We start from the raw sequence: 26,994 nt of genomic DNA on the forward strand, positions 1-26,994 counted from the left end.
GGAATTCTCCAGGCAAGAATACTGGAGTGGGTTGCTATTTCCTTCTCCAGGGGATCTTCCCGACCCAGAAATAGAACCCATGTCTCCTGCATTGCAGGCAGATTCTTTACCATTGAGCCACCAGGAAAGCTGGTATGCAATCATGTAACTACAACCAAAATCAAGATAAAGGATAATTCCTCACGATCCTTTATAGTAAATTCCCTTCCCTCACCTCCAGCTCTATATCAGCAACCACTGACCTGATTTTTTTCTAGTCTTTTCCTCTTCTAGAATGTCACATAAATTGAGTCATTCACTGTGTACTGTCTTTTTAAATTTTTTTTAAGATTGTTTAAATTGTCTTTGCTAGATCTTTGTCACTTTGGTAGGTTTTCTCTAGAGACTTCCTTGGTGGCTCAGATGGTAGAGCAAGCATCTGCCTGTAATGCGAGAGACCTAGCTTCAATCCCTGGGTTGGGAAGATCCCCTGGAGAAGGAAATGGCAACCCACTTCAGTACTCTTGCCTGGAACATTCCATGGACTGAGGAGCCTGGTAGGCTACAGTCCATGGGGTCGCAAAGAGTTCGGACGCGACTGAGCAACTTCGCTTTCACTTTTTCTAGTTGCAGTGAACAGGGCCTCTGTTCATTGCGGTGCATGGGCTTCTCATTTAGGCGGCTCTCTTGTTGCAGAGAACAGGCTCTAGGCGTGTGAGCTTCAGTATTTGCAGCACACAGGCTCAGTAGTTGTGGCACACAGGCCTTAGTTTCTACACAACATGTGGAATCTTCCTGGACCAGGAATTGACCCCAGGTCCCCAAGTTTGGCAGGCAGATTCTTATCCACTGAACCACCAGGGGAGCCCCATATCTAGTTACCTGAGTCTGACTTTTTTTTGCTATTAGCATAATGCTTTTGAGACTCATCCATATTGTTTTATGTATCTTTAGACCTTTTTTCTAAATTGCTATGTATCAACTGATAACATAATTTATTTACTTACCAGTTGATGGACATCTGGTTCATTTTAGCTTTTAGTATTTAATGGCACCCCACTCCAGTACTCTTGCCTGGAAAATCCCAAGAACAGAGGAGCCTGGTAGGCTGCAGTCCATGGTGTCGACTTCACTTTCACTTTTCACTTTCATGCATTGGAGAAGGAAATGGCAACCCACTCCAGTGTTCTTGCCTGGAGAATCCCAGGGATGGAGGAGCCTGGTGGGCTGCCGTCTCTGGGATCGCACAGAGTCGGACACGACTGAAGCGACTTAGCAGCAGTTAGCAGCAGCGTTTTTTAATTTGAGCCATTGTAATAGGTGTGCAATGGTATCTCATTGTGTCTTTCAAGTTTTCTCAGTTAAGTTTATAAGATAGGTTTTGAATTACACACTAAATAATTGAAGGCATGTCAGACATCAGAAAGACAGATTCTGTTAGCCTTGGACTTCGGCTGTTCACCGTCTTCTCCTACCAGTGCTGCACCTCTGGGCTATCACTAATCATACATTACAGCGATTCAGTACCCAAGCATACATATTAATAGGCTCAGCAGGCACAGTGTCTTTACTTTCTAGCCAGTTTTGGATCCTTGTATCAGAGGATTTATAACAGAATCACTAGAAGCTTTTTGCTCCTTTTTTTTCCACATAGTGTATCAGGGAAATGCCTACCAGGGGAATATTTCTGCTCATCATCTCCAAAATGGAAAAGCAGCCAATTCTTTTCTGCTGCTCTCCAAGCTAGCCTCACATAGAAAACTGGCTCTTGCCACAGTGAGAGGGGAATGAAATAAAAGTTGCTGGAGCTACAACAGCACTTTACCGTTCATTCCTGTAGGAGTTGCGCACCTTTCCTCTCGTCTTTATTTTGGTTATTTGTTCGGCCCTGTGTTCACTTGCTCTTATTTCTCTTCCTCAACTAAGTTTTGACTTGGATAGAGGTCCCCCTCACCCTTCCTACGCAATTGTGATATGCGTGAGATGGAGTGAATAGAACTCTGGTCCTTTCTTTCCAGATTTGATTAGATCAGATCCTTCTCGGTTACATCAGCATGGCGGGTCCTTTGCTTCCCGTCTGCCCCTTGCCCCCACACACCTGCACACTGTTTAAATGTTTTTGTTCTCCTTCTCTGCCTGCAAAATCCTACTTGCCTTTCAAGATCAGATAAAATGTCACCTCCTCTATGATGCCAAATCCCCTGAGTCCTGTTAGCCACATCCACTGAACTTTGAGCTTGTTTTGTTTGAAGACTTATCACATTGCCTTGTGATTATTTGTTAACATTTCTGTATCTCTCCTAGACTCTGAACTCCTTTCAGGCAAGAACCACGTGTTAATTTTCGTGGGCTTAACGCATAATACACACTCAATAAATAATTTTTGACTGACTCTTTAAATTTGCAGTGAAGGTTTTTTAAATGCAGAGATTTTCTTAAGCTTAGAAAAGGAATGATAGAAGCATCTGCTCAACAGATATTTTTGCTGAGTAAAAGCCATTCATATATATCAATACTTTGGCAAAATGGTAGTTCTAAGATGCGATTGATTTCAGTTAGAATGAGATTCCTCTCAGCCTCATCTAATCAATGTAGTTATAAACCTCTTCTAATAGGAAAGAAAAATCAAAGCATTAAAAGAATTCTTTGATTCCTGTCTCCATTATCAGATTATGATATGTATGTAATTGCTTTAGCCACATCAGCAAAATGTTAGGCCTTGGGACTCAACAAACAATTGTTTAGTATGAGTATATCCCATGCAATATTTGGAACATACTTATACTGAAAAGCAGTTTCCTGTTTATCTGAAATTTAGATCTAATTAGGTGTCCTGTATACTATCTGTCAACCCTAGCCAACACAAATCTCTTTACACAGTGTAATGAATTGTAGGAAATAGTGCTCTTGGAAGTTCCAAAATACATGGTGGACAATGCTATTATTGACCCAGGTTTGCCAGTAAAGAAAACGTAGTTGGATTGATCATCTTAGCCAGTTTAGGATGCAAGACCAGAAAGAGAACTGAGATCAGAAATGAGTGGAGTCACTGACCCTGTGGCCTTTTGGGTCATGTAAAGGTCTGCCTCTACAGTAGACTAGAGAAGTCCACATATTCCATGCTACTTTTCTCATTGAGAGGAGAGGCCTATTGCCTTCCTTTTGAAGGTAGGCAGCTTTAACTAATAGAATAATAGAAATAACACTGTTTCGATTTCTGAGCTTAGACCCTACTTGTCTCTACTTGGTTTCTACTTCCTATCTCTTAGAATCCTCTTCTGGAAGCTGAGAGTTTATACAAGAAGTCCATCTTCTCTGACACTGCCATCCTAGAGAGGCCTTGAGTGGAAACTTTTGTTGACAGACCCCGCTAAGCTCACCCTTCTTGCCATCCCTATCAAGTAACATGAGTGAGCTGTTGTGGACCCTCCAGACCCTGAGAGTTGAATGTCACCAACCGAATCCTTCAATGGCACTTGGAACAAAAGAATCACCCAGTTGAATCTTGTCTGAATTTCTGACCCATGACACCTGGAGATTTGACAATAGGGCGTCTTTTTAAGCTGCTGCATCTTAGAAGCTTTTGTCACCCAGCAGTAGATAATCAGAACAGTGAACATAAATAGTAAGTTTCCTGACCCGGGAGTGACGTAGTTAAGAAAGGAGTGCCTTTGATCACTGAGTATTCAAACCTCTCCGTTTGCTTGTTTGCCAAGGAAATCATACTTGCAGTAGAATCTTAACCTATAGCATTACATGTGCTAGAGCTCAAAACTGAGTCATAGCTAGGAGTCCAGAGTGATATCTTCTCTGTCTTTCTGTTGTCCCCAACTCCCCAGAGGTCCAGAGACCTTCTGCAGTCCAGCTGAGAATATGTCTCCAGCTAAAACATGTCTGAGAGCTAACCCAAGCTAACAGTTTTCTTGTTAACAACAAGAACATGTACAAACCTGGGATGAGATGCAGAGAAGAGCACAGCAGGGGAGCAGAACTGTCAGTATGAGAGAAAGCCGAGCATCAGTGTGCAGGGAGTAGCAAGACTCCAGCTGAAATCACCTACAGCTGCACTTGCTGTCTCCAGGAAACTTTCTGCAGGTAGACGGGAAGGCTGAGAAAATGCAGAGAGAGTGTGAGAATTCCCCATGGAAGGTGTAATGGGAATCCCAAAGGCGAATAATGCAAGAAGGGAACTCACGCTCCCATCCAAGCCACCCAGGGCCAGAAGAGGAGAGAGGAAATAAGTGAGGAGAGAGGAATTAGAGAGGAAATAAGACCATACCTGGGTTATAGATGCTGTAATATGTATGTGATATGTGTCTAGTTGAATTGTCAAGTAAATCTGTTTCTAGTTTTACTTAGGCTCTTTTAAGTAAGGTTGCTTTTTCTATTACACATAAGGTCTCTGTTTTACATATGGTTGAATGGGAAGTACCCAAACTTGGGTGGTCTCAAAAGATTACCTAGCTATGTTCTTGGTACCAAGGGAGGGACTAAGTTTGAGTCATTAAGGGCCCTGAATACTAGATGCCTAGGGAAAAGCTTGGGGCTTCCCAGGTGGGGCTGGTGGTAAAGGACCTGCCTGCCAATGGAGGAGATGTAAGAGGTAGGGGTTCGATCTCTGGGTTGGGAAGATCCCCTGGAGGAGAGCATGGCAACCCACTCCAGTATTATTGCCTGGAGAATCCCATGGACAGAGGAGCCTGGTGGGCTACAGTTCATGCGGTCACAAAGAGTCGGACACGACTGAAGCAACTGAAGACACACACACACACACACACACACACACAGATGGTCACACACACACACACACACGGAGAGACTTGCCCAGTTGGGCATTGCCAGGTAAACTTTTCACACATTCAGCTGTTCTGAAAAACCACTGGTTTACTTTAACTGAGGAGCACTGCATTAGAAAAATGCCATCCTATTTTACAATTAAAATCTAGGATACTTTATTCTGTAAGTACTTGAAAAAAATGATCTTATTTAATGAATATGTATGATGATGATTATAATAATTATTTAGTCCTATTACATGAAACCCTCTTCCAAGGAAGTGCAAAGCGTTTTAAATTAGCCACTTCTAAAAACCATCACATCCCGTCACTCCATTGCATGCAGCAGCACTCGGGAAGCTTTGACTGGGCAGGTTGCTATATTAACTTAATAGGTGGAGTGAATTCCTGGGTCAGCTGAGGTGGGCCCCTTTGGGGAGAGCGCCTTAAAGAGTTTTGTCAGGGAACAAAGAGCACATAGAAAGCACGCAGAGAGGTTTGGTAATATCCGTACTCTGGCATCATTCATGATGTACATTTATAGCCTGCAGAGCTAATGCTTGCTTCAGAGCCAGTCATGCTGCGTGTTGGAAGGCAGATCAGCAGTCGCTCAAATTTATTCTGAATCTATAATGCTGACCGCATAACAACAGAAAAACAGTCCTGAAATGCACTCATGGCATGGCCAGTTATCATCACAATAGCTCAGTGGCTTGACATTTTCAGCAGTAAAATATCCACGCATCTGAATTCAAAAAAAAAAAAAAAATCACAGCAATCTTTAGTCATAGCAGCAAAAACATTAGTAACCATAAGATGATTCTTTTTTTTTTTTTTTTTTTTGCCTGTTAGTCTTCCTGCCAAAGCGTTTGTTCCCCTGGCTGGCTTGTTTGATGATGAAGTGATCAATTTCAGGACATCTAGCAAGTCACTGTGTCTTTGAAACTCCCCAGGGCAAGAGTGGGCAATTATTCTGACTTAAAACGTACTTAGTATGTTGGGCTGAACTGAAAGAACTCCCTGTGGGGGATGAGCCCTTCTTTGCTCATGTCAGAACACACGTATCCAAGCTAACAGTGGTAATAGCTTGATGAGTTTACAGGGAGCTGCGCTTCTGGACTGATGGACTCTCCTCCTCCTCCTACTGGTCTTGGCTGTAGAGGGCTGTGCCTTTCTGGGACATCAGTCCATCAAGACACTCAGCTCTGTTCACAGTGAGAGGGGACCAGCTGCTGTGTGGTCCACATATTTTCACTTTCATCACCTGTTCTCTCCCACATGCTGTGATACCCAAGGGCTACAGGGTGAGGTGGAAAGATGCTAGACCTGGAGTCAAGACTCCTGGATTCCATATCCTTGTGTGATGAATGACTGACGTATCATTCAGCACCTTGTTTCCCGGTGTCTTCATTGAGCCACAGTGAAATGATTGCAAACCCTGTACTCAGATCACCTGGGTCACTCTGTGCTTCGGTCGCTTCATCTGGAAAATGATGGTAGTAACAGCTAACACTATAGTGCTTACTTTGTCCCAGGCCATTCCCTAAGTGCTTTACATGTTTATCAACTCATTTAATTCTCATGACAACTCTGAGGTAGAGTATGATACTACTATTCTTATTTTTCAAATATGGAAATTTGAGGCACAGGGAAATAAAATGATTTGTGCAGGCTTGTACAGCTGATGTGAGTCAATGTCAGGGTTTAAACCCAGGCAGTCTGGCTCCAGAGCCCATGCCCCACTACCTGCCCTAGAGGGTGTTACAGGGATCAAAGTTTGGCTAGTCTATCTGTGAAATGGGTGTAATAAGACCACACCTACTGTCGTCACAGGATGTTCTGTGTATCACAGTCCCAGCAGATGTGACAACAACATGAGAGCTGCTTAAAGTGTTTTTTTAAAAAAATAGTACAGTGTTACCATCCATGCAGTGCTGTTAGCAAACAGCTGTCACCTTTGGGTTCCATAGCTTATCAGATGACGTTACGTGCTAGAAAAGTGAATCACTGCATCAGTGTTAAGTCACTCAAGAAAGGAAATGTTAGGTGCTCCAGAGTGCAAATATCTGGTATCAGAGTCAGATGACTGAAGCCAGAGAAAGCCAGATGAAGTTCCCCTCACATGCAGGGTAACGCCTGTGGCCAGCCTAGTGGGTTTTGATTTATGATACAGATGAAGAGCCTTCTCAGGTATGAAGAGGTGTCCACACCTTTCTTCTGTACTAGGTGTGTCAGAGATCCTTTGGGGCTCATCCTGCTGAAAAAGCTTCTGGAGTCTCCAGGTTTCAAGTCCTGGTGAAGCAGGAAGGGTTAGCCTGTACCTTTCCTCCCGAGCAAGCCACAGCGCCCGTTGCAGAGCGTTCCATTGCAGCTCCCCGTCATGTGCTGTGTGTTTCTCCTAGTTATGCAATTAGATCGTCACCCCCACCTCCTGTCTAAACCGATCTTGTAGTACTGTACAATGGCTCAGATGGCTGCATTTCTTTTGAACACTTTTTCTTTAAGGCAAGGGAATGCTGCAAGTTAGTTTTTGCCATGTAAGATGAGAGGGTGGCAAAACTAGCAGCCTGCAGCCTGAGCCTGATCTCCCCTTTCCCCTGCCTAGGGAAGTCTGGTATTTTCAGTTCAGTTCAGTTCAGTTGCTCAGTCGTGTCTGACTCTTTGCCACCCCATGGACTGCAGCATACCAGGCCTCCTGTCCATCACCAACTCCTGGAGTTTACTCAAACTCATGTCCATCGAGTCGGTGATGCCATCCAACCATCTCATCCTCTGTCATCTCCTTCTCCTCCCACCTTCAATCTTTCCCAGCATCAGGGTCTTTTCCAATGAGTCAGTTCTTCACATCAGGTGGTTAAGTATTGGAGTTTCAGCTTCAGCATCAGTCCTTCCAATGAATATTCAGAACTGATTTCCTTTAGGATGGACTGGTTGGGTCTCCTTGCAGTCCAAGGGACTCCCAAGAGTCTTCTCCAACACCACAGTTCAAAAGCACCAATTCTTCAGTGCTCAACTTTCTTTATAGTCCAACTCTCACATCCATACATGACTACTGGAAAAACCACAGCTTTGACTAGACCAACCTTTGTTGACAAAGTAACGTCTCTGCTTTTTAACATGCTGTCTAAGTTGGTCATAGCTTTTCTTCCAAGGAGCAAGCGTCTTTTAGTTTCATGGCTGCAGTCACCATCCGCAGTGATTTTGGAGCCCTGGTATTGTGGAGTTCTGGTATTTTGAAAGAACTGAATTAGTCATCGTCAGTATTGAAAGCCAGATGAGTTCAGCAAAAGTCTAGATTTATGAGGTTGGAGGAACTGGAAGGCTTGGCGACAGGAGGCCCTCATCCCCACATGGTCACAACTTGGTTGAGGAGAGAGGTCACGACCTGCCTCTCCAGCTTACCCCCCAGTCTCCCAGCTCAGCTACCTGCCCAGAATATATACACAGAGCCCCACCTCAGAATTCGTGCATTTGCGGCCAGATCATCCTTTTTTGGGGTGGGGGCTCTCCTGTTAGTAGTATCCTTCATCCCTTACCACCCACCTCATCCCAGAGGAGACAATCAAAAATGTCCAATGCCTATGGCTTCAGTAGATAACAGCCGACTACGTTAGCATCTGCAAGCTAATGAAACAGTATTATAAGTTCTTACACATTAGCCTTGTTCCTTTCTTATGCTCAGAATGTCACGCTGGGGGGTAATTTGCAGAGACTGCCCAGACTGTGTGCTTGTTTTGAAATTCCTGACCAGGCTGGGACATCCAGCCCTCCAGCCCTCTTAAAATCACAGTCCAAGATTATTTGGGCCATTAATTGACACTAGAAGGAATTTTAAAGATCACAGTGTCCTTGCTTTACAGGTAAGAGAAGTGAATCCCAAGGAGGTGAATTGCCCAGCTCGTGCAACTGGCTAATGGCTTGAACTACAACCTAGATCCAAACCCCCAACTTAACTATTCTCTCCACAACATCAAGCACTTGAGCATAAAGAAAAATCTACGCATGAGATAGAGAGGTCCTGCTGACTGAATTTAGCTACATTTATCTTGGCTGCTTTTCTCAGTGACTTCAGGTCGATTATAATTATTTCTGTGTGCTGCAATGATATGATGTCTCACCTCTCCAAATAAACTGCCAAAATGACCTTTACGTTGCTTGGGGACCTGAAAGAAAGGGCTCCCCTCTGGAGTGCAGGCCCCTTAGAAGGAAGTCAGAGGGGACTTTTCTGCCCTGGTTTATTTGGGTGTCTGCTCTTGGAATGTACATCACCACGCAAAGCATGCCCCAGTGCTCTGCTTGGAAAAGAAAGATGCAAGTAGGACTTTGGAGTTGGGTTAGGATTCTTCAGTGGCATATTTGAGAGGCCCCCGGTTGACCTTGAGGGTGCTACAGAGGCAGGCAGGCTGTGTGGGCAGCCTGGGAAAGGAGGCAGCCTTGACAGATGGTACCCAAAACTCCCATGGTCATTTGCATGGGTGTGAACAGTCAGCTTCCCCCACCTCACAGCCTGTCCCTCATCCCTCTCAACCCTAACCTGGGCCCTTCTTTGCATACACGTGCTTTGCAAGGTGCCTGTTGCCATCTGCAAAGTGACTCATTTCCCCTAAGAAAACTGACCTTCCTACTCATCCTTACCAAGTTTTACTGGCGCCTGGGTGCTTTCTGAGAAGAGCAAACATTGAAGCTATTGAGCTTTCTGACAAGAGCAAGCTATTGAAGACACTGGGGAAGGGTCTGTTATTGGGAAGTTTGATTTCTTCCCATCTCCCCACATGTGTGGCAGCCTCCAGCCTGGGGGATAACAAGGGACTTAGCACTCACGCATGGGAGATATACCGTGGTCCAGGCAGACAAGCAGCTGTCTGTTTTCTTGCTTTCTCTGCATTCAAGAGATGTTTTATACCCATCTTCAAAGGGTCACCTAACCAAGGAGTATCTGGTTAGCAAAGACTCTGTAGTTTAAAAAGTTCCTGGATTTTTAAGCTTTGGTTTCCAGAGAACCTATCACAGAGCGGATTGAACTTTGAGGTGAATGCTTTATGTTATTTTTTATAACAAGGGGCATTTTGTTGATAGCTAGACCCCTTACAGCAGTAAATTATCTGCTTACGAGTATCAGGAGTTGCAAAGAGAAATAAACCACAGTCCCACACTTTATTTCTTATGTTTGTTTTCAAACACATGACTTAAGAAAATGGGACTATTTTTATATTTTCCTTTTCAAATTTTTTCCTTTTTCTTTAAAATCTGGGTCTTCAGTACCTCTTGGTGCCTATTCAACACCCTCAGCCAACAATACCACCCCGGTTCTGGCCTGACTGTTCATATTTCAGCTTTTTGTGGCTGTCGTTGTTAAGGAGCTGTGTTTGTAATTCAAATTTCAGAGCTGCAAGAAATTGTCGAGGTCATAGAGTTCAGTCACCCTGTTTGGCTAATGAAGTGGAGACCTGAACGTGAAGTACTTTGTTTCAGATTGTTCAGCTAATCTCTAGCAGAGATGAGAGGAGAACCCAGACCCTCACTCTAGGCCAGGTGCTATTTTCATGTAGGACATTGTGCCCCCCTTTCCCTCTCCTTGTTTCTGGCCCCCTTTCTTTGGGCTCTCTAGAATGTAAAATTATTGGATATAAAATTATAAGCCATAAAATTCCAAGAAGGCCTGCTTAATCTGAGTTTTATTTTTTTAAGCAGATGGCAGCAGATACTAACCCCAGCTGGCTTAAACAATAGCCCATATCTTATTGATGGAAATTCTCCATGCCAATCTTTATTTAATTCACTGTTTCCTAGGATCCTCATCCTTTCCAGCTGGTTATTAATTATCAGGCAATATCCTCTTGAGCTGTCTCTACTTCTTAATTACCTTATTAATTGTATTCACATAAATTGATCTCTCTGACATTCTAACTCTGACTCACTGAGGAAATAAGTCTAATATTCACAAGAGACTCCAACAATCTCATGACCTTAACTTATTATTTCCATTATGCAGACTGATATCACTAGAAGCCAGATGAGACTGCTTTGCTGAACGGGCCTTTATCCTAATCATAATTAGAATGTCCTTTAACAATTCTCTCTTGCACACCTTTCTTGCTTATTCAGATACACTTGAGACTTATCAGTTCATTTCCACCCTACCTGCACTCTTAAATCTTTAACAAAGAAGGAATTTCCTCCCTCATATTACCTTGCAGTAATCCTTTATTTACAATTCAAGGCAATTATAGGAGAGTAAACATGTCTGTGTTCTTGGGTTTTTACTGTAACACTGCACCCTGAGGGCCTGATGCCAATTAAACATTTAAAAACAATTTGTAAGTCAAGTTTTTATATATAAAGATAGTCTCTTAATGTGTGTTACTTGAGAACTCATTTTTTTCCTTCATGATCGGGTACATTACTGTTAACCCCACCCTTTGGCCCTGGTGCCATTTAACTTCTGTGAAGTGACAAGAGTAAACAGGTCCTTATGTAAAAGTTGGTCATCATTCCATACAGTTCCTTGGGTATTTGCATTAGGAATGCTTGATTGGCAGGAATTAGAACTGAACATGAGAATCGCTATGAAAAAAACAAACCTATGGAAAGGAAAGGAGTTAGAGAATTCCTGTGCATGTTTATCTGCAGTTGTGGGAAAAGTCAGCTCCAAAATCTTAGAAGGAAGGATAATGTAAATTCAAAATGCCAGTATTTTTCATGATGAGAAAAATGGGTCACCTGGATACCATAAATGGACAGATTTTATTTTGGCTGGGGATTCAAGGATCTAACTGAATGGTCTACATGAGTGACCATTGGACCAATGGACTACATCAGTCTCTCCATGTGTCTACACACTGCAGAACGTTCACCAGAGATCCTCTCAGTTCAGTTGTTCAGTCGTGTCTGACTCTGCAACACCATGGACTACAGCATGGCAGGCCTCCCTGTCCATCACCAACTCCTGGAGCCTACTCAAACTCATGTCCCTAGCGTCGGTGATACCATCCAACCATCTCATCCTCTGTCGGCCCCTTCTCCTTCTGCCTTCAATCTTTCCCAGCATCAAGATCTTTTCCAATCAGTCAGTTCTTCGCATCAGGGGGCCAAAGTATTGGAGTTTCAGCTTCAGCATCAGTCCTTCCAACAAATATTCAGGACTAGTTTCCTTTAGGATGGACTGGTTTGACCTCCTTGCAGTCCAAGGGACTCTCAAGAGTCTTCTCCAACACCACAGTTCAAAAGCATCAATTCTTCAGCACTCAGCTTTCTTTATGGTCCAACTCTCACATCCATACATGACAGCTGGAAAAACCATAGCTTTGAATATATGGACCTTTGTCAGCAAAGTAATGTCTCAACTTTTTAATATGCTGTCTAGGTTTGTCATAGCTTTTCTTCCAAAGAGCAAGCATCTTTTAATTTCATGGCTACAATAATAATCTGCTGTGATTTTGGAGCCCAAGAAAATAAAGTCTGTCACTGTTTCCATTGTTTCCCAATCTATTTGCCATGAAGTGATCGGACCAGATACCAAGATCTTTTTTTTTTCTTATAAAAATCCCCCAAGATGTTTTTAATTTATAGACAAGCACATGTTAAAACTTATACAGAAAACCAAAGGAAAAATTGACAAGGGAAGGTAAATCAATTTTAAAAACTATTAAGAAAATACAAGCACTTTATCCAATTTTAAGGTTTAATGATAGCTACAGTATTCAAGATAATGTGGTATTGCTGCTGCTGCTGTTAAGTTGCTTCAGTCGTGTCTGACTCTGTGCGACCCCATAGATGGCAGCCTACCAGGCTCCCCTGTCCCTGAGATTCTCCAGGCAAGAACACTGGAGTGCGTTGCCATTGCCTTCTCCAATGCATGAAAGTAAAAAGTGAAAGTGAAGTCGCTCAGTCTTGTCCAACTCTTAGCGACCCCATGGACTGCAGCCTACCAGGCCCTTCCGTCCATGGGATTTTCCAGGCAAGAATACTGGAGTGGGGTGCCATCGCCTTCTCTGAATGTGGTATTAGCACAGGTTTAAATACACAGATCAATAGGATAACATAAAGAACTCAGAAACAGACCAAAAATCAATATGTCCAACAGATTTTATTTCAACTAAGTTCAATTTAATACAGGCAGGATAGTCTTCAACTATTCAAATGGTGCCAGAACAACTGAACATCCTTAGGCAAAACAAGAAAAACCCACTATGTAAACTGCACATGGTTAATTCAAAAAGTAACTCAACATGTATCAGAGATTTAAGAACCCAGAGCTTGCTGAAGACTTCTTAGACAAGACATGAAACACCATGAAGAGGGGCCTTCACAATAATGCCATCGATTAACACAACAGAAATGACATGGCCTACAATGGCCATACAAAACTAGGCATGTAATCATTGTAAGACCCCAAGAAGGGTTCAGAGTGAATACACGAATATTTTTATGTCTTTCTGTACAGTATATTTCTTAACATGAGGTAATACTATCACATGTTGCTAAAAAAATAAAAGGAAGGAATCTCAAAATACCCTGGCAAACGATATTAGTCATTAGTCCTTATACTGGGACAAAGCCAATGGCAACACTTGTGGAACTTACCTGTGTCTGTACTGACACACATTTATTTCAACCATTAAAATTCTAGTCACTTTACTTGACAGGGAATCTTCACACAATCTTTTGTAAGATTAAAAATGAGATTCCTTCTCTGAAGGTATTGTTATCATTTAGCTTAATTTAGCTGTGTGTTTTGTTTTGTTGTGGCTGCAATTCAACCTCGAGAAAATCACTGAATTGTTCCTGAAGCCTCTCTAAGGAGGAATCAGAAGAACTGGGATTCATCTGGGAAGGTTGTGTAGTTACACTGTCCTCCTCACCCAACAGACAAGTAAAAAAATAAGTTGATTAAGTGTGAGTGTTGGCTGGTTAAAGACACATGACACATGATGTTTCAGAAATATCAGTTATTTCAGTAAAATGGGTTCATTCATACATTTATCTTTATCTCCTTAAATGTGAAAGTGTATCGTAAGCCAAGCCTTCCTATTTCTCATAAAGACACATGCTACTCAAGGGTAGAGACAATGCTGTAGTTAGTCGCTCAGTCGTGTCCGACTCTTTGCAACCCCATGCACTGTAGCCCGCCAGGCTCCTCTGTCCATGAAATTCTCCAGGCAAGTATACTGGAGTGGGTTGCCAGCTTCTGCTCCATATCTTCGTTTTTTGAATGTTTAAAGCCACCTTTTTTTATGCTCCTCTTTCACGTTCATCAAGAGACTCTTTAGTTCCTCTTTGCTTTCTGCCATAAGGGTGGTGTCATCTGCATATCTGAGGTTACTGATATTTCTCCTGGCAATCTTGATTCCAGCTTGTGCTTCCTCCAGCCCAGCATTTCTCATGATGTGCTCTGCATATAAGTTAAATAAACAGGGTGACAATATACAGCCTTGGTGTACACCTTTCCCAATTTGGAACCAGTCCGTTATTCCATGTCGGGTTCTAACTGTTGCTTCTTGACCTGCATACATATTTCTCAGGAGGCAGCCTTTTCTAATTCAATGAAAGTGTGAACCATGTCGTGTAGGGCCACCCAAGATGGACATGGTCATGGTGGAGAGTTCTTAAAAAATGTGGTCCACTGGAGAAGGGAATGGCAAACCATGTCAGTATTCTTGCCTTGAGAACCCCTTGAGTAGTATGAAAAGGCAAAAAGATTGGACACTGAAAGAGATTCTATGGATACCACTATTTAAAATTACTCTCCATTGAATTCCTCACCTTTTTCCTGCCTTACCCATTCACTCATCTGACCCAAACTCAGAACCTGAGTGTCCTCCTTCCGACTGTTCCCCTCTCCCTATCACCTGGCAGACCCCTACTTCTGATCAGTCATTAAGTTCACTTCTCTTGATTTGGCTTCCGTATTACTTTTCTTCCTTAACTGGTTTCTTCTGGTCCTGCTGCCTCAGCCCAGATCCTCATCCTTTCTTTCCTGATCTATTGCAATAGTCTCTCTTGCGGCATCTCATCTCCCATTGGTTGGCTTGCTTACAAAGCTTTCCATGACAAGCCTCACTGGTCTTCTATTTCTATGCCAACACTTTAGCCAGGTTGAACTACTCACGTGTCCCCAAAACTCCTGTGTGATTTTATATCCCATCCCTTTGAATCTTTTCTTCCTCTTTTCTCGGAGTATCATTCCCACAAAGTTTTATCTGTCAGACTCATACTCATACTTCCAGACCCAGTTCAAGCATCCAGACTGGGACTGGGACCCCAAACAGAGTGGATCGTTCTCATCTTTGAGCCCCCTCTTTAATTTGTACATATTTATTAGCTGTATGGCAACCGTTTGTGTGCCTGTATTTCCTTTTAGATGTAAGTCCTCAGAGGCAGGAAGGATGACTTTTCTTTTTTCCGTCTTTTGCTTCTAGTGCATTATGGGGCACATGGTAGGTTCCCAGTGGAGATTATTGGAGTGAATGAGTCTATAATCTCTTGAGATTCCTTCAGGTTCCACTCTTGTATTATTCATGACTTTGTACTTATTTTTAGTTTCGACATTGATTCAGATGTCAGGGACCAGCTCGTTGCCCAGCCATTTGTTTTTGTTAGCTTGCTTGCAAGTCTGCTCTTTCTCTGCAATGGTTGAGGGTGGGCTAGAGGAGAAGCAATCAAGTCATGCAGTGAGAACGGGAGAATGTACCTTCCGATGCAGTGTAGTGTAAGGGGCCAGGGGATGGCTTTGGAGTAAAATTGATCTCAGCTTAAATTTCACTTCTGCCCCTTGTTCCATGTGTAACTTTGGACAAGGTTAATTGACTTCTCTGAGCTTCACATTTGTTATCCGTAAGATGGTAATAACACCTGCTTCCCAGTTTTCTTCTGAAGATGAAATGAGATATGTGGACAGCATGTATGCTAGTCCTTGGCGTGTAATAAATTCTCAATAAATGACAGTTGTTATCATTACCATCATATTGTAAAATCCTCCATAGCACATAGGCAGGTCAAAGTGCGATACTTCCTTCTGGCCGCCAAGGGATTCCTCTTCAAAAATAAGTGTACTGCCAGGATCCTCATCCAAACCATAGAACAACAGAAATAGTTGAGAAACAGTTTTGTCAGCTCTCCTAAGGATGACTAGTGTCATTCTTTGTATAGGGGAGATGTTAGTTAATCCATTATGTATAAAGAGTGCCTGTAAGTGTGAATTCTCTCCCTTTTAAAAAAGGCATGGTGATCCACCCCCCCCCCCCCACACACACACACACTGGCCTAAATTTGGCAGGATATTAGGTTTGCTGTTGTTGTTGTTCAGTCACTCAGTTGTGTCTGACTCTTTGTGACCCCATGGACTGCAGCACGCCAGGCCTCCCTGTCCATCACCATCTCCCAGAGCTTCATCAAACTCATGTCCATTGAGTCAGTGATGCCATCCAACCATCTCATCCTGTCGTCCCCCTTCTCCTTCTGTCTTCAATCTTTCCTAGCATCAGGGTCTTTTCTAATGAGTCAGCTATTAGGCTGGGAATGTATTTTTTAGAATCAGTAATGAAGTCTTCAAGACACTTAAGAACATCTTTGATTAGCCAAAATAAAAGACAAAGTTCTCTTTATATTCATTCTTTTAGCTGTTTTGTTCCTCTAAGGTAGAGGAAAACAATTCTGTAGTCAAAGAAACCACTGGACCAGAAGTTGGAAGAGCAGGCTAATGAATAACTCTGGGAATAACTTAGGATGGTTATGTACACGGGCACTGACAGCATCCATATTTCTAGAACGGGGATAAGAACCATCCCATTGACCTCACCAGTTTTGCGAGTTTTAAATCACATCATGTGTTTTGAAAGTGTTTGACGATTTATAAGTGACATGTAGATCCTAGTTGCTTTGATGATGGTTTTTCTGCTTTACTGCCATCCTACTTCCTTCACCAGATGGCACTGATCAGCCCAGATGTCTAACAGCAGTACAGCTGGTTCAGAAATGAGGAAGTGAGCGGCTTTGCTTAGAATTGCCCAACTTTTGTCTGTTCTCTTTCTGTCTTCTGTTCTTGTGCTTTGGGGTTTCCCAAGGTCTTTTCATTGACTACTGAAGATTTATTCATATGATCCCAGCTATTATTTCTAACTACTTTTCTGAAAAATGTGAAACACTCAAAGCATCTGTCAGCTCTGTCAGACCAATACCAAGCTATGAGACCAAAGGGAATACCCCAGGAGGCCCAGATGAGTCTTAAATGTGCTGAATGGAGTTATCTTTTTCATTTGTCTTTGCAGATTAGAAACATGAGTGAACTTAGTATTATTTCCCTTTGTGGATGTGAGCTGAACTGCTTTACAAAACTGTGTATTTGGTACTAACCCATTGCTGGGACAAAAGTTACATCGCCTCTAACTCTGACTTATGACTAGAGTTATGTCTTACCTACTTTCAGAAAAAATCTGGCCCTTTATTCCAGCCAAACTGATCTGTACTCACTAACTTCCAAAGATGCCATTTCCTGCTTTTTCATTTTTGCTTGCCTTGGCTTTCCACTTGGTAACCCCTTCATTTCCTCTCTCGCCATGGAAAAATGAAACTCAGCATGAAGCCGTCAGTTAACGCTCTACCTCATCAATGCTTCTTGACTCCTCCAGCCCCCATTTGAATTTCTCTCCCTCCCATACTGTTCATTGGCTCTATTATACATTTTAGGAATTATTGCTCTAAGTCCCATTGATAGCTCATTTGGTAACTTTTAAAATTATTTTATGAGTTCTTTTTCTCTAACCCACATGGCAAGAATCATATCTTAAATTTTATTTCTCAGTATAGAATTCTAGCTGGTCTTGTATTATTATAGTAGTTTATTATGAAATAATTAATACTTACTGTATACTATTACTATCATTATTATTAATACCTGTGGATTCACTGTTACTGAGGCTCTAGTGGGGACTGTATATATGGATATGGATATATGCATATGCATGTGTATATGTACATGTACATGCATATGTATATGTGGGGCTGCAGTTGGCTTCACTGTTGCATTAGGGAAAGAAATGCTCAGAAAACAATGCGACAGTGTGTGTACTTTTAAATCAGTATAACCTGTGAATTTAAAAATTGTATGCTTGTCAGCATATTATCTGTTTTAATATTTTGACTCAACCACAAAGCTTGCTCTTATTAGAGGGTTTAACCTATGAAACTGTTAAACTCTAATAAACTGTCCCTTTCTGGCTCCCTCAGGATAATGCTGAACAAACAAATGGGCCTTCCTTGGGGAAGAGCCCTGCTCCTGCTGGCAGAGGTTGTAAATATTACTGGTGACCCCTCGAGAATCTAGGCTCCACTGCCCAGCTTCCCTATGTGCCTATATTTAGAAATGATGAAGTCGAAGTCTGTCTTTGATACCCGTCTTTGGATGCCCAATAACCAGTAACACTAGCACAGTAAGTTCAGGTCTGCTCTCCATGCTCCTGAAATTTTCTCCTCCTAACAAGGCTTTAATGGTTATTGTCATGATCAAACCATTTCAGCTATGCGACACTAAAAAGCTTCTGCGCAGCAATAAAAACCATCAACAAAATGAAAAGGCAACCCACAGCATGGGAGAAAATATTTGCAACTTTTATATCTGACAAGGGGTTCACATCTAAAATATATAAATATATATAAAAGATATGTGAATATACAAGGAACTCATCCAACTCGGTAACAACAACAAAAAACCCCAACACCCCAATTAAAAAAGTGGGCAGAAAAACTGAATAGACAGTTTTTTAAAAAAAGACACACGGATGGCTAACAGATAAATGAAAAGGTACTAATCGTTAGGGAAATGCAAATCAAGACCACAGTGAGGTATCACCTCACACTTGGAGGACATTAGGCTGACTGAAATAAGTCAGAGGAAGACAAATACTGTATGATCTCACTTATATGTATAATCTAAAATATCAAACTTATAAATACAAAGAGTAGATTGCTGGTTGCCAGAGGCAGGGAGTAGTGGTTGAGGGAAGTGAATGAAGGTGATCAAAAGGTACAAACTTTTAGTTGTAAGATGGAGAAGTTCTGGAAATATACAGCATGGTGACTATAGCTAACAGTAATATATTGTATATTTGAAGGGTGCTAAGGGAGTAGATCTTAAAAGTTCTCATACAGGAAAAAAAATTATACCTATGTGAAGTTATAGATTTTTAAATATATATATGTAAAATCATTATGTTGTATGCCATACACTTATACAATGCTATGAGTCAGTTATATATATCGGTAAAACTGGAAAAAAAGATACCCAATGCTTTAAGTTAGCTGTTAGAAAAATGATCTTTTTTATTTATTTATTTTTGGGTCTCTTGAATTATTTGGTTCTTGCTGTTAGTAAAATACCAGCTCATAATACAGTAATTGAGTACCTGTTAAATGCAAGATATTTCGTTGAAAGAATTTTAGATTTGAAGTCAGAGACAAATTACTTAAAGCTGCCACACTAAAAGTTTTGCTTTTTTGAGAAACTCTATTCACATTGTTTCCTCATTTTTATAATGTACCTAGTATTAATTCTTAACCCTGTTATCAACACTATTGAAAATAGTTATATCAAAACATTGTGTGTGCTCAGTCATGTCTGACTCTTTGCAACCCCATGGACTGTACCCTGCCAGGCCATTGGTAAAACATAAATTGCTGATTAGATTGCTAGCTTATTCAAGGTAAATTCAAGTTACAAGTATGGCATACTGGAACCTCCATCACGTAATACTAAAAAATATGTTAAATACCATCCTTACCCAAATTCCTGTCTCTACCCATTACTCTACTTATAACCAATTGCTTTCAGTGGGTTCAATATGCTTACATTTTGTCTTAATTTTTCTTTTTTATTCTGATGAATTTTTTCTTTGGTTTATAGTTGATTTACAATGTTGTGTTTGCTTCTGATGTAGAGCAAAGTGAGTCAGTAATACATACACATTATCCACTCTTTTTCTAGACTCTGTTCTCATACAGGTCATCACAGAGTGTTGAATAGGGTTCCCTGTGATATCAGTAGGTTCTTATTAGGGGAAATGATCTTTTAAATTGGTATATTCTCTAGGAAAACCTGGGAACTTTGAATTGAAAAATAATTTAAATAAAAATGTAATCAAGCTGGTGAAATCAGAGTTTCCCTTGGGTTTGTGGGGATAAGGACCGTCCTTAGTCTCACAGCCTTGGTTGAAATTGACTCGAGAGGAACCACTAGACTCTGTCCTTGTGGGAAGCTAAGCAGCTGACCTGAATGTTTCTTCCATCCACTCCTAAACTCATAGGAAATTTTAAACTTTAACATTTAAACTCTAGTAGTTGTCAAACTTCCTTGACATAAAATAGCCTTTGCCAAATCGTACTCTTTTAAATATATAAGAGTATTATTTACAGAAAAATTAGTAAATACAAAAAGATTAGAAATAACCTAAATATCCAGCAATTGGGAATTGATATTGATATTGGGGTTGATATTGATACTATAATTGGGAATTATGATATTAATATATCCAGACTGATGACTATTGTGATTATATGCACAAAAGATTACTTTTTAAAAAATCTAATAATTTTGAAGATGATGGTGATAATCCAGAAACCTTTCTTTGTTAGCAAATAATTCCTGAGGTATTAGCTCTTCCCCGTTCATGGAAGGGTTTCTTTCTCCCTTCCTCTAAGATTAATCCCAAGTGGTTATATAGTTAGCAGCCTGTGCTTTGTACAAAAGTTTCTTCACAGAGGTTTGTTCAATTGAATACTATAAGACACATAACTATTTCTGAGCTGGCTTCAGAGATGTCTTGGTGTTTGAACATTTCTTTTTAAACATTGTCATGATCATTGAGGATGGACTGACTTGATTTCACAGTGAGTTAACCATCTCTTGTCTTTTTCTCCAGAGTCTCAATTATTTTTGCCAATGAAAGATGAGTCAGGAGCACCTTGCTAATGCCAAATTGGCTAGAATGTCCTCTTTGGAAGTATTCTGCATACTAGGTTGAGCCGTATGACATTGCCAATGTTTGACCAGTGTCTTTTTACAAAAATAGTAGTTTATATGGTTCACCCTAGGACATCTTTTCCCTCTGTGTCTGGTGAGTGTTAGCTGGGCCCTCAGAGGTGGACACAAAAGAGATGCGTCCGCTGGCTTCCTCCCAGTTATGTCTCTGTGCCAACAGGAAGTGGGGGAGGGGTGATGCCAGCTAGCTTTCTCATTAGCTTATTAAGGACAGAGTGACTGTGGGGTATCTCCAAGGGGCTTCATTTTTTTTAGACAATTGTGCCAGTTTGGGGTTTTTAATTGTGGTATCTTTTTTTTTTTTTAATTACGGTATTTTATTATTGCTTCTTCCCACCCCTGTCCTCCTCAATTCCCATTCAGATTACTGACTCCTGTTGTTTTAGACGGTTAACAAAACTGTTTGAAAGAAGCCCCAACCATCAGCATGGTGGCTTGAGTCATTCTGGAGTTTCACTTGAAGCTGTCATGAGGATTTTCTTCTCTGTCAAAACTAATGAAAATAATATGTGTTAGGAATTGTGCAAATCTAGTTTGTGAAGGTCCAAGAATTCTTTTATGAATTATTGACATAGAACTAGTATACTTTGTATTCTGCACACAAGATTCCTTTCTTTTGAGGAGATAGCCCATGTATGGATATGTAGACCCTGGAGTGACTTTGGGGAAAGGTGAACAAGCACCCTTAGGTGCTCAGGATTGGTGGTAGAAGGAAAACAATAACTTCTCTGCCTTCTGTGTTTTCTGTCATTCTGACCCATGGCTGTTAACCGCTTCCTCTGATTCTCTGCCTGTTGCAGTAATAAGATACAAGATCAGAAAGTGACCATATAAATCATCCAGGACAGTGGTTGTTAACAGTTTTTATTCAGATAAAAACCATAGATTCTTCTCAACCCTTAGAAAGCAAATTGTATATTCACTATATTTTGAACTTGTTTTAAGAACGTTTATATTGATGCCTGGAAAATCCCATGGACTGAGGAGGCTGGTGGGCTATAGTCCATGGGGTCGCACAGAGTTGGACATGACTGAGCAACTTCACACACATCACATGTCGCTCTTACAGAATCTGTGAATTCTAGATTAAGAATTCGTGACTAAGGGTCCTACTACTTTATTTACATGTGGTAAAACTGAGCGCCAGGCAGACGCAGGAATAGAACAGAAAACTTTCAGTCATAAGTTGGAGAGAGGCTCAAGTTCTGTTCTATTTTCTCTACTTTATTTCTCTTCTCTTTCTTTGAGTGTCAGGTTATATCTCTCATTCTCCTTCCCTCGGGCTTCCCAGGTGGCTCAGTGGTAAAGAATCCACCTGCCATTGCAGGAAATGTGGGTTTGACCCCTGGGTCGGGAAGATCCCCTGGAGGAGGGCATGGCAACCCACTCCAGTATTCTTGCCTGGAGAGTCCCCGTGGACAGAGGAGCCTTCAGGGTACAGTCCATGGGGTTGCACAGAGTCAGACATGACTTGGTGACTAAAACAACAACTCTTTCCCTTTTTTACAGGCAGAGCCTCATAAAACCAAACTGGAGGAGGAGGGAGGAAAAATTGACAGACGGGGAGTTTTGTGGGATCTTCCACATTCAAACTAGGAAATGCAGGCAGAGTCTACACCAAAAGCAGTAAAGAACTTGGTCAATTTGTTGAAAAAAATTCAGTTCTTTTAGCCAAAAAATCAAATTATTCATGTTTTTATTTCTCAGCTGGATCAACCAACTTGTGCTCTATTGTAGCCAATTTTCCTTATTTCTGCATATTCATCAGCACTAATATAGCTTTAGCTCTTCTTGCTTTTATTTATCTTCTCTTGAAAGAAACCAGCTGAAACAGAGGTCAGAGTTTAAGGAAATTATTTCCTTGACAACATTCAACATTTGCTACATTTCAACTTTATCCCAGCACTGAACTGAGTTACTATCTCTGCCTGGTGGGTATGTAGACATAAATATCACTGATTTGGAAGACTTTATGATGCGGAGGTTACTACGGACTAATCCTTGTCTAACTGGTTTTGCTTTTCCACCCTAAATAATGAAGAGATGACAAGGAAAGGCAGGGGTATAACCATTCATGGGCCAATGTTTGTCTTATGTCACAAGTGAAAATTAACGTGGCCTCCCTGTTTGGCATTCAACATGTCGTTGGAAAAAGATGGAACAGTTACTCCTCATACTTTGCTATTCCTCTTGAAGGAGGGAGGCCTTTGGAACCAGAAGCCCTTCACGGCTCTTCTGTCACTGGTTCTGTTAAGGGATTTGGGACGAAGGAGGCCCCAGAGTCCCCCAACTGTAATATGGGAAAATAAAATGTTATTCTCTGGCAAGTTAAACAAGAGATCAATAAAGAGCCCCCCACAAGCACACACAACAAAAACAAACCTCTGGGCTGTCCACACTGAGTGGGCGAATTCACACCATGTATTATTTTATGCTGTTTCCAACCTTGCATTTCTCTGGCACTCTTACACAGCAGACTGTAGCTAACGTTGGTCCCTGCTTGGGAAGGCACTAGGCAGTGTTTCCCAGATTCAGGGCTGTTGTATATCACCTTCATTTTTTTTTTTTTTTTTGTCAGAATAATGCTGTCTGAGTTGACTCAGACTTTTTTCGTTTTGAATAACTTTCCCGCTCATAAACTGAAAATTTAATGTTGATTGTTATAATTAATGGACTGAAAGGAGATCCAACCTATCTATCCTAAAGGAAATCAGTCCTGAATATTCATTGGAAGGACTGATGCTGAAGCTGAAACTCCAATGCTTTGGCTACCTGATGCGAAGAACTGACTCCTTGGGAAAGACCCTGATGCTGGGAAAGATTGAAGGCGGGAGCAGAAGGGGCTGACAGAGGATGAGATGGTTGGATGGCATCACCGACTCAATGGGCATGAATTTGAGTAAACTCCGGGAGTTGGTGATGAACAGGGAGGCCTAGCGTGCTGCAGTCCATGGGGTCGCAAAGAGTTGGACACGACTGAGCGACTGAACTGAACTGATAGATGTTGTAACTATTAAAATGAAAATTGTTGTGTACCCTTAAAATCATTTTGCATACAGAGCATGTTGACCCTCCCGTGAGATACCCTGGTAGTGGAGATCCTAGATACCGAGGTGTAGGTCCCGCCTGGGGATGGAGCAATGGCAGGGAGTCTCTAGGAATGACAGCACTGGAGTGGTTTTATTTCTAGCTGCCAATAGGGAGAGGGTAATCAAAAAAAAACCCAACAAGCTGTCTTGCCTCACACAGCAAACTGACTTGGGTCCATGCCAGTCCTGCCCAGCCTTTCTCCCCTCCCACCTAGCTCGGTCTCCAGGCTCAGGCCCCATCTGTGCCTTGAGCTTCAGCCGCTGGGCTTCCTTTTGGCCACCAGCGCTCACAGTGTAGATTTCTGCTTTGGTTCTTGTTGTTTGGCCTTTCTCTCCTGAAGGACCCAGGGCTTGGGGTGCCAATTTTATTGGGGGAAGCCCTAGTCTTTTTCTAGCTTCTTTCCTTGCCTTTCCTTGATTCCATTCATATCGCAGCAGCTGAACGCAGAGTGCTGCTTTCCCCAGTCCTCTCTCAGCGTGGAGCGCGACCCAGTTAGCTGGAGGCTCCTCTGGCCCTGCTAGCTCTCCCAGGACTCAGCATGGGCCTGAGTTAGGGTGACCTGGACAGTGTGTTCTCGGTGGGGAGTTTAACCCAGGGCGGCTCCTGCTGTCCTCTGCATAGTCCGTTGAGGAGCTGCCTGTTTGGAAAAGAAGCTTGGAAAGAGAAAAGCCAGAATGAGCGGGCTTTTCCTATTGATTTAAGGCTCCCTAGGTGTGTGGGCAAGTCCTGGCGCTGCTCAGAGGCCTCTGTTGCCTCTGGTGTGAAGTGAAAGCCACATAAGGCCGAGGACTCAGCCTGGCGATGTGGTGGTCACCTTGCTGTCTTTCTGTGCAGCATGCAGCTGAGACTGGCGGGGGCTGGCCAGGGCTGTCAGGTGGAGCCAGAAACCAGGTCCAAAGCTGAGATACCTCTGTCCTGAGGCTGGAGGGCAGCTGTGGGAAGGCAGCCGGACAGCCCAAGCTGGTGTCACTTTGCGTGGTGAGCCCTGAGGTCAGGGCAGCTTCGTGCAGGGGGACCATGATGGGCGAAGGGGCACAAGCAGCATGTTGGTGCCAGGAGGTGGGTGCTGGAAGGGGCGGCTGCTCTGAGGATAGAATGGATGAGACTAAACCAGCTGAAGCGCTGTGATGCTGGGTGGCCTTAGATAGAATCCTTAGCCTCTCTGAACTCTATTCTCATTGGTAAAATATTCTAAATATTCTAAATATTTATAATATTATATTTATATATAAATCTAAATATTTAATAATATTTAATTTATATTTAAATCAAATATTATAAATATTTATATAGAATATATAAAATATTCTGCAGGAGACGCAGCAGAACCTAGACTGAGTTCAGCAGATCTCTTCCAATATCAGCATTCTTTGATCCCATGAGTCTAAAGATTTAAAAACTGATTTTATGTGGCTCAGACCCTTCATTCAACATGTATTCCATGTTCTCCTCACTTTGAGCAAACTTTCTGTCTGCTTTGTCAAGAAAATAGAGATGTGTTGGGGATGAAGTTTCTCCATGATGCTCAGGTGCAAGAATGGTCATATTGCACTATTAAAAAAAAAAAATCAAGTTCCAAATTGTCCCTTAAGAGTGGTGTTAGGAGTCATTAACGCAGTGCCTTCTCTTTAGGGATGGTCAGGCCTCCTTGGAGGATGGCCCAGCCCAGAAAATTCAGAGAGAGATATCTTCCCCCTCCAGCTTATCAGGGTCATTTATTATCTGGGCAGAATTGTCCCTGGTAAGGCTGGAGGCTCTGTTCCCCACGCCTACTCCCACACTCTACCCTGCCCAGTGCAGGCAAGGTGGCCAGGTTCTTGTGGCTGGGGAACTCAGGACCGCTCACAGCCACTTCTCTAGAGAGCCTGCCGTCTTCAAGGAGCTGCATGGCTTTCAGCCTCTTGCACAACTTGCTACCTCGTCTGGCCCCTTTCTTCATTCCAGGGAAGTCACCCCCAGGGTCTCACACTTACCTTCTTCAACTGCAGTACGCCAACTCTGTCTCCTCTCACCTCAGCTGTGAACCCAGTCACACAGTAGGGTTCTTCACTCCTAATGACCATTTGGAGAAACCCAATATGTTTTTTCCAGTAGTCATGTATGGATGTGAGAGTTGGACTATAAAGAAAGCCGAGGACTGAAGAATTGATGCTTTTGAACTGTGGTGTTGGAGAAGACTCTTGAGAGTCCCTTGGACTGCAAGGAGATCCAACCAGTTCATCCTAAAGGAGATCAGTCCTGAATATTCACTGGAAGGACTGATGTTGAAGCTGAAACTCCAATACTTTGACCACTTAATGTGAAGAACTGACTTATTGGGAAAGACCCTGATGCTGGGAAGGATCGAAGGCAGGAGGAGAAGGGGACAACAGAGGATGAGATATTTGGATGGCATCACCAATTCAATGGACTTGAGTTTGAGTAAACTCTGGGAGTTGGTGATGTACAGGGAGGCCTGGCATGCTGCAGTCCATGGGGTCGCAAAGAGTTGGACACGACTAACTGAACTGAGTTAAATAAATACTTGAAAGGAAAGGCTGGGAGGGAGTTTCCACCCTGGTATCCCAGAGACTCGCTTGCGGCCCCAGAAGCACAAAAGTCATCCCAGTTCTTCGAGGCGGGACCAGGAAACACAACACAAAGGCTGACTTGTTCATTCACTAGAGATTACTACAGTAAAGTGAGCAATATCGAATGTGATATCTCAATGGATTTTCCTGCCGCAGAAGCAGCGGGGCATGAATTCCCTCAGTCTCTCGCCTCCCCCACACCCGGACGCGGAGCTGCACTGACAGCTCTCAGACTCTTCCTCCAGTTTCCTAAGAGGTGGTGCCCCCTTTCGTTCTGGGCCAGGATCAGGCAAAGCCATTCTCCTTGAAACTCCATCTTTGCCTCTTGCAGGTATGTGTTCCCTTCAGACGGTAAGCTTATTCGTTTCCCTGCCATTTATTAAAAAGGAAATCTATCTGTGACCTCATGTGCCCTGGAAAATATCCCATATCCCCTTCCCCCTTATTCAAACTTCTTAGAGGAGGAACGCGTACTCAGTGTGACCACTCGAGGTGCCATTCATTCGCTCTGCGCCCCCTGCAGTCTGGCTTGAGCCCTTGTTAAGGCCCC

At 42.4% G+C, this 26,994-nt stretch overlaps 1 long non-coding RNA gene across 1 annotated transcript in view; it reads left to right on the forward strand.

Annotated features, from left to right (window-relative positions):
- Positions 1–26,994, forward strand: part of LOC107132664 (uncharacterized) — a 400,010-nt gene that overhangs the window by 361,409 nt on the left and 11,607 nt on the right. The window contains exon 10 of the long non-coding RNA XR_009495406.1: positions 1–26,775. This exon is cut by the window's left edge and continues 46,183 nt beyond it. This is a non-coding gene — a long non-coding RNA (uncharacterized lncRNA). The remainder of the gene's footprint in view (positions 26,776–26,994) is intronic.

Source organism: Bos taurus, chromosome 7, assembly GCF_002263795.3.
Source record: "Bos taurus isolate L1 Dominette 01449 registration number 42190680 breed Hereford chromosome 7, ARS-UCD2.0, whole genome shotgun sequence".
Taxonomy (NCBI): Eukaryota; Metazoa; Chordata; class Mammalia; order Artiodactyla; family Bovidae; genus Bos; species Bos taurus.